Raw genomic sequence first — 7,500 nt, 5'->3', positions numbered from 1 at the left:
TTTTTTGAATTCTTTTTTTTCCCTTCTATATCTTTACCCCATAGAGATATTGAATAAAACGAGTTATTTGTTTTGCCGCTGTAATTTTGAAAATGAACATTTAAATATCCTTCAAAAGTAAGTAAATAGATCCGAAACATATAAAATGCAGTTAATCCTGCTGTGAAAAAAGCTATTATTGCAAAAATCGGTGAATACAACCAACTATCATTAAGAATTTCATCTTTAGACCAAAAACAGGCAAGAGGTGGAATACCACAAAGGGAAAGTATACCTAAAAAAAAAGCAGTTTTTGTAATCGGCACATGTTTTGTTAAACCACCCATAAGAACCATATTCTGACTTTTATCTGGAGAATACCCAACAATCGCTTCCATTGAATGAATGATTGATCCGGACCCTAAAAACAACAATGCTTTCGAATAAGCATGAGTAATCAAATGAAATAAAGCAGCTCGATAAGACCCAATACCGAGAGCTAACATCATATAACCCAATTGAGACATTGTAGAATAGGCCAAACTTCTCTTAATATCTTTTTGAGCAAGAGCTAAAGTAGCTCCTAATAGTAATGTTATTATACCTATCAAAGCTATTATATTCATTATGTAAGGTATAACTATGAAAAGAGGAAGAAGCCGAGCTACAAGAAAAATTCCTGCGGCTACCATAGTAGCAGCATGTATAAGAGCTGAAATAGGAGTAGGTCCTTCCATAGCATCAGGTAACCATACCTGAAGGGGAAATTGAGCGGATTTAGCAATTGCACCAGAAAATAATAGGAGGGCACACAAAGTAACAAATAAAAAATTAACTTCATTATTATAAATCAAGTTATTGAATATCTCAAACAAATCCTGAAATTCGAAACTGCCTGTTATCCAATAAAGACCTAAAATTCCTAATAATAAACCAAAATCCCCTACACGATTAGTTACAAACGCTTTTTGACAAGCATTCGCTGCAATCGGTCGTGTGAACCAAAAACCTATTAATAGATAAGAACAGACTCCAACTAATTCCAAAAAATATAAATTTGTATCAAATTAGAACTAGTCACTAATCCCAGCATTGAAGTATTGAAAAAACTCATATAAGCAAAAAATCTCAAATATCCTTGATCATGAGACATATAATTGTCACTATAAATAAGAACCATAATTCCAACAGTAGTAATTAAGATTGACATAATAGAAGTAAGTGGATCGATCAAGTAGGTGAACTCTAAAGAAAAGTCATTATTGATGGTCCAAGACCATACATATTGATAGATATAACTGTTATTTATTTGCTGAATAGGCGGATTGGCTGAAAAAATCATAACTATACTTAACAATAAAACACTAGGAAAAGCCCACATGCGGCGAAGATTTTTTGTTGCCTTCGGGAAAAGGAGAAGTCCCACTCCTATTAACATAGGAATTATAACTGGAATGAAAGGTATGATCCATGAATATTGATATGTATATTCCATAAAAATAAATAAATAAAAATCTTTTATTTTTAATTAACTGTTTCTGATTCACCAGCTCTTATTTTTTTTTTGAAAGGAATCAGTTAATAAAAAAATTAAAATATATAAAACTAAAATAAAATTTGATATTCTTAATTATTATAAATTTTTTCCAAATACTTCAAACAAACAAGATATTTCAAATCAAGAAGTTTGAATTGGTCAAATGAGATGACCAAGCTACTATTGAAAAATAAATACTTACTCTTTTTTTAAGTAAGATTTTATGAAGCTACAAAAAATAAAGATTTCAATTATTATTACAATTTACATAATACAATATTTTAACAATATTTTAATCTCGGGAGAGGGTAAGGACAAATAATTACACCAAAAAGAGTATTTTATTTTGATATGATTCATAAAAGACAGACACAGTCCATACATAACTTAACTCAAGGAAATAAGAGCTATTTTTTTTAGTTCGTTTATTCAGAATCATTAACCAATGCAGTTTTGAATTGATTGAAGGAATTACTAAAATAAAATGACTTTTCTTTAGAAAAAAATGATGTATACTTTAACACATTAACTGCGAGTCTCATTTGAATTTGAAAATTTTAATTAGGTGCACTCTTTTTCGAGTTTGACTAATTAAGCAATTAAAAAAAAATTAAGGGAATTAAGGGTTGGTTTCTTAAACTTTTTGATGTATTTTATTACATGTATAAATATAGCACGATGAAAATAAACAATAAACAATATAAAGGAACAACCACTTTGGTTTATATTTTTTCTTTTTTTATGACGAGAGTCTAATTTAGACTATAAATAGATAATTAGATAGTAAGTAAAGAACAATTGGTTTTGAACAATAGATGTCTTTCACATCCAACTAGAGAAATGAATACTCTATCATAATTTTTTAATGGCAGTTCCAAAAAAACGCACTTCTATATCAAAAAAACGAATTCGTAAAAATATTTGGAAAATGGAGGGGTATTGGGTAGCATTGAAAGCTTTTTCGTTAGCGAAATCTCTTTCTACAGGGAATTCAAAAAGTTTTTTGTACAATAAGAAATAAATAACTAATTACTGGAATAATCTGAATCTATCTCTGACTCTAAAAAAAGTCTAGTTTCATTTTGAATTTCGTTTCTAATTTTTTAATTTATATATAATAATTATACTTAAAAACTATAAAAAAAAAAAAAGTAATGATTCCCATTCCTTAATGTTTTGAATGGATAAATATTAAATTGAATTCGTTTTGCCATTATGTTATGTAAAATAATTATTATTTTGTATACTTAATACTTAATTTTGTAAAATGATATTCTTTTTTGTTTGACAAAAAAAAGAATAAATACAAGATATAAAGTTTCAACTGTCTTTTTAGTAAAGTTTTGTCTTTTTTATATTTATTTATTATATTTATATAATATATATATACTATTTTTTATAGAACAACAAATATAAGATCTTTAATCCAAATTCAAATTAATGAGTTGTTGAAACTCATTTTTTTAGTTTCAAACTTGTTTTGTAATTTTCTGAACAATCATTTTAAACAATAATTATCAATATATATATACTCCTTATCCTTATATATACCTTATATACCTCGTATAAAATATCCACCTAAATGGGACAAGAAGCTTTTATCAATGGATATTTTATACGAGAAATGTATCAATTTTGGTCATCAAAAATAAAAAAAAAAAAAAATGGATCCTATAGTTGCTTGGGCTGGGGAAGATAGATCAATATATGTATTAAGTATTCATTTTTAACGGGTTATTCTAATTTGAAGTAGGGTCCAATTACGATAGAAATCGAAACTCTTTTTTTATATGATACGCTCAATACCCAACCCAATCCCAATTTAATTAAATCAAACAAATAATAAAAAATAAGGATTATTATTGGAAATACGTTTTAAATCACTATTTTTTAAACGAGTTTTTATTCATCAATTTCTTTATTCATAAATTGAAATGTTTCCTATAAAACTAAAAAATATTGAATGATTGAGTACTTTAACCTAGACGATTAAATAAGAATAGGTTATTATGATTTCGAACAAGCCGCTATGGTGAAATCGGTAGACACGCTGCTCTTAGGAAGCAGTGCTAGAGCATCTCGGTTCGAGTCCGAGTGGCGGCATGGCATCTTATAAAAGAGTAAGTCCTATAATAAATTCAATTCCCGATTTCCATTCCTATAATTTTGAGAATCCCCCCCCCCCCTTTTTTTATTTATTTTATAATTTTTTTATGATATTTTCAAGTTTAGAGCATATATTAACTCATATATCCTTTTCGGTTGTTTCAATTGTAATTTCAATTCGTTTGATAATCTTATTAATTAATGAAAGCGCAGGACTATATGATTCATCAGAAAAGGGCATAAAAACTACTTTTGTCTGTATAACAGGATTATTAGTTACTCGTTGGATTTATTCGAGACATTTACCCTTAAGTGATTTATACGAATCATTCATTTTTCTTTCGTGGAGTTTGTCCATTATTTGTATGGTTCCGTATTTAAAAAAAAATATAAACCATTTAAGCGCAATAACCGCGCCAAGTGTTATTTTTACCCAAGGCTTTGCTACTTCTGGTTTTTTAACTGAAACGCATCAATCCGTAATATTAGTACCCGCTCTACAATCTCATTGGTTAATGATGCACGTAAGTATGATGGTATTGGGTTATGCAGCTCTTTTATGTGGATCATTATTATCAGTAGCTCTTATAGTCATTACATTTCGAAAAGTCATAAGGGCTTTTGAGAAAAAGAATAATGATTCATTTTCATTTGATGAGATCCAATACATGAATGAAAGAAACAACGTTTTATGGAACATTTCTTTGATCTCTTCTAGGAATTATTATAGATCTCAATTGATTCAACAATTGGATCATTGGAGTTATCGTATTATTGGTATAGGGTTTCTCTTTTTAACCATAGGTATTCTTTCGGGAGCAGTATGGGCAAATGAGGCATGGGCTCATATTGGAATTGGGATCCGAAGGAAACTTGGGCATTTATTACTTGGACCATATTCGCGATTTATTTACATATTCGAACAAATAAGAATTTTGAAGGTGTAAATTCCGCAATTGTAGCCTCGATGGGATTTCTTATAATTTGGATATGCTATTTTGGGGTCAATCTATTAGGAATAGGGCTACATAGTTATGGTTCATTTACACTAACGTCTAACTGAAGAAAGGACCTAACGAACACAAGCAAACATGGGACAGCATATATATATAAGAAAACATTGTGTAAGCCTTCGAGAACCTTTTGAATCAAAGTAGTGATTCAAAAGGTTCTTACAAAGGCCAAACAAATCTGGTTAAAAGTCTAATTCATTTTTTTATTTTTAACTTAAGTTTAACTTAAACTTAAGAGAAGAAAAAATACTTATTATTTTATTGTTTTTTTTTAATTGTACAACGAATTTTTTAAAACATCCTAATATTATTTCTTATTTATTATTATAGTATAGCATTAGTATAGGATTGCTGTTTGATTTTTTATTTTATTCATGAAAATTATCTATAAAAATAGATAGATATAATATCTTCGACCTTGTCAACTGATAGTGAGAAAACGAAATCCGGATAAATACCAATACCTATTACTGGTAAAAGGATAGAGATCGAAACAAATAACTCTCGCGGTCCAGAATCAAAAAATAAGAGTTTGGAGCATTTAAAAAACTTGTATCCATAGAACATTTGGCGTAACATAGATAATGAATAAATAGGAGTTAATATCATTCCAATTGCCATTACAAATGTAATTAGTATTTTTTGTTATTAAAAAAAATTTTTGGCTGGTAATTAGTCCCAAAAATACTATTAATTCTGCAACAAAACCACTCATCCCCGGTAATGCAAGGGAAGCCATCGATAAGATACTGAAAGTCGTGAATATTTTCGGAACCGGGATCGCCATTCCGCCCATTTCGTCGAGATAAACAAGACGTATTCTATCAAAACTCGTTCCCGCCAAGAAAAAAAGTGCAGCGCCAATAAAGCCATGAGAGATTATTTGTAAAATGGCTCCATTGAGGCCCATATCACTTATAGAGCCAATTCCTATAATTATGAAACCCATATGAGATATGGAGGAATAGGCTATTCTTTTTTTTAAATTACGTTGACCGGGAGATGCTGAAGCTGCATAGATTATTTGAATTGTGCCTACTATAATCAACCAGGGAGCAAATAGAGAATGAGCGCGGGGCAATAATTCCATATTAATCCGAACCAAATCCATACGCTCCCATTTTTAATAAAATTCCGGCTAGAAGCATACAAGTACTGTAATGTGCCTCTCCATGGGTGTCTGGTAACCATGTATGTAAAGGTATAATTGGTGATTTGACAGCAAAAGCAATAAGAAATCCAATATAGAATATTATTTCCAGTGCTACTGGATAAGATTGATTCGCTGATGTTTCAAAATTTAATGTTGGTTCATTGGAACCATATAAACCGATACCCAGAACTCCCATTAAGAAAAAACGGAACTTCCCGCAGTGTACAAAATAAACTTTGTGGCTGAATACAAACGTTTCTTTCCCCCCCACACGGATAGAAGTAGATAAACGGGAATTAATTCTAACTCCCACATGATGAAAAAGAGTAAAAGGTCTCGAGAAGAAAATGATCCTATTTGGCCGCTATACATTGCTAACATCAGGAAATGGAATAATCGGGAATCTCGAGTAACCGGCCGAGCCGCTAAAGTAGCTAAAGTGGTGATAAATCCTGTCAGCAAAATAGGTCCTATAGAAAGTCCATCTATTCCCAATCTCCAGTAAAAATCAAAAAAATTGATCCATTTATAATCCTCCGTCAGTTGCATTAATCGATCGTCCAATTGGAAATGATAATAGAAGGCATAAGTTATTAGAAGGAGTTCCAGAGCACATATGAGTATAGTATACCCCCTTATTACCTTATTTCCTCTATGAGGGAGAAAGAAAATTAAAGAACCCGCGAATATTGGCAAAACTACCACTATTGTTAACCAAGGAAAATAATTCGTAGTAAAAACAAGATACACTTGGGCCAGAAAAATCCGTGCTCGAAAAAAGATATTCTATTTTTTTTTTATTTTATTTTTTCGAGCAGGGGGATTTTTGTCGGTAAAAAAAATGAATGTATTCAGGTGGGATTTGTGAAAGGAATCAATAAGCTAGGCCCATGCTTCGAGTTGTTTCATGCCATAAATAAACTCGAACACTCAAGTAATCCGTTGGACAGGCGGATTCACATCTCTTACAACCAACACAGTCTTCTGTTCTTGGAGCAGAAGCAATTTGTTTAGCTTTACATCCGTCCCAAGGTATCATTTCTAATACATCTGTGGGCAGGCTCGGACACATTGAGTACACCCTATACACGTATCATAAATCTTTACTGAATGTGACATTGGATATATAAATTTTTGAACATCATAAGTTTTCGATCTAGTAAACTTGTAAATGAATTATACATATATTTAGTATTTAGACACCAGATGAATCAATGATTTACCAGAATTTTTATAATTAATCTGCTTCCGGATCGGCTCATGCGAGAGGTCCAAGATCCTTTGATTTATTGCATTTTTTGTAAACACGATCAATACATTATGTACCATCCATGTTAATTCGACTATATAAATATTATAATTTATATGATTAATACTGCTTATTAATACAATACTACTTATTCAACAAATTTGATTGATTGATACGAGTTGATTTTCTGTTACGATAAATTGCGGAAACAATAGCTGGTCCAATAGCTGCTTCAGCGGCTGCAATAGCTATAACAAAAATTGAAAAAATATTTCCTTTTAATTGGCGACTATCAAAAAAATCAGAAAATGTTACAAAATTTATATTAACTGCATTCAGTATAAGTTCAAGACACATAAGGGCTCTAACCATATTTCGACTTGTGATCAATCCATAGATACCGATAGAAAATAAATAGGCACTCACAACAAGTACATGTTCGAGCATCATTGACCAACTCCTT

This window comes from Corylus avellana, unplaced genomic scaffold (assembly GCF_965113065.1).
Source record: "Corylus avellana unplaced genomic scaffold, dhCorAvel1.hap1.2 HAP1_SCAFFOLD_84, whole genome shotgun sequence".
NCBI lineage: Eukaryota > Viridiplantae > Streptophyta > Magnoliopsida > Fagales > Betulaceae > Corylus > Corylus avellana.
The sequence above is the reverse complement of the archived record's forward strand: the minus strand, read 5'-3'. Positions refer to the sequence as shown.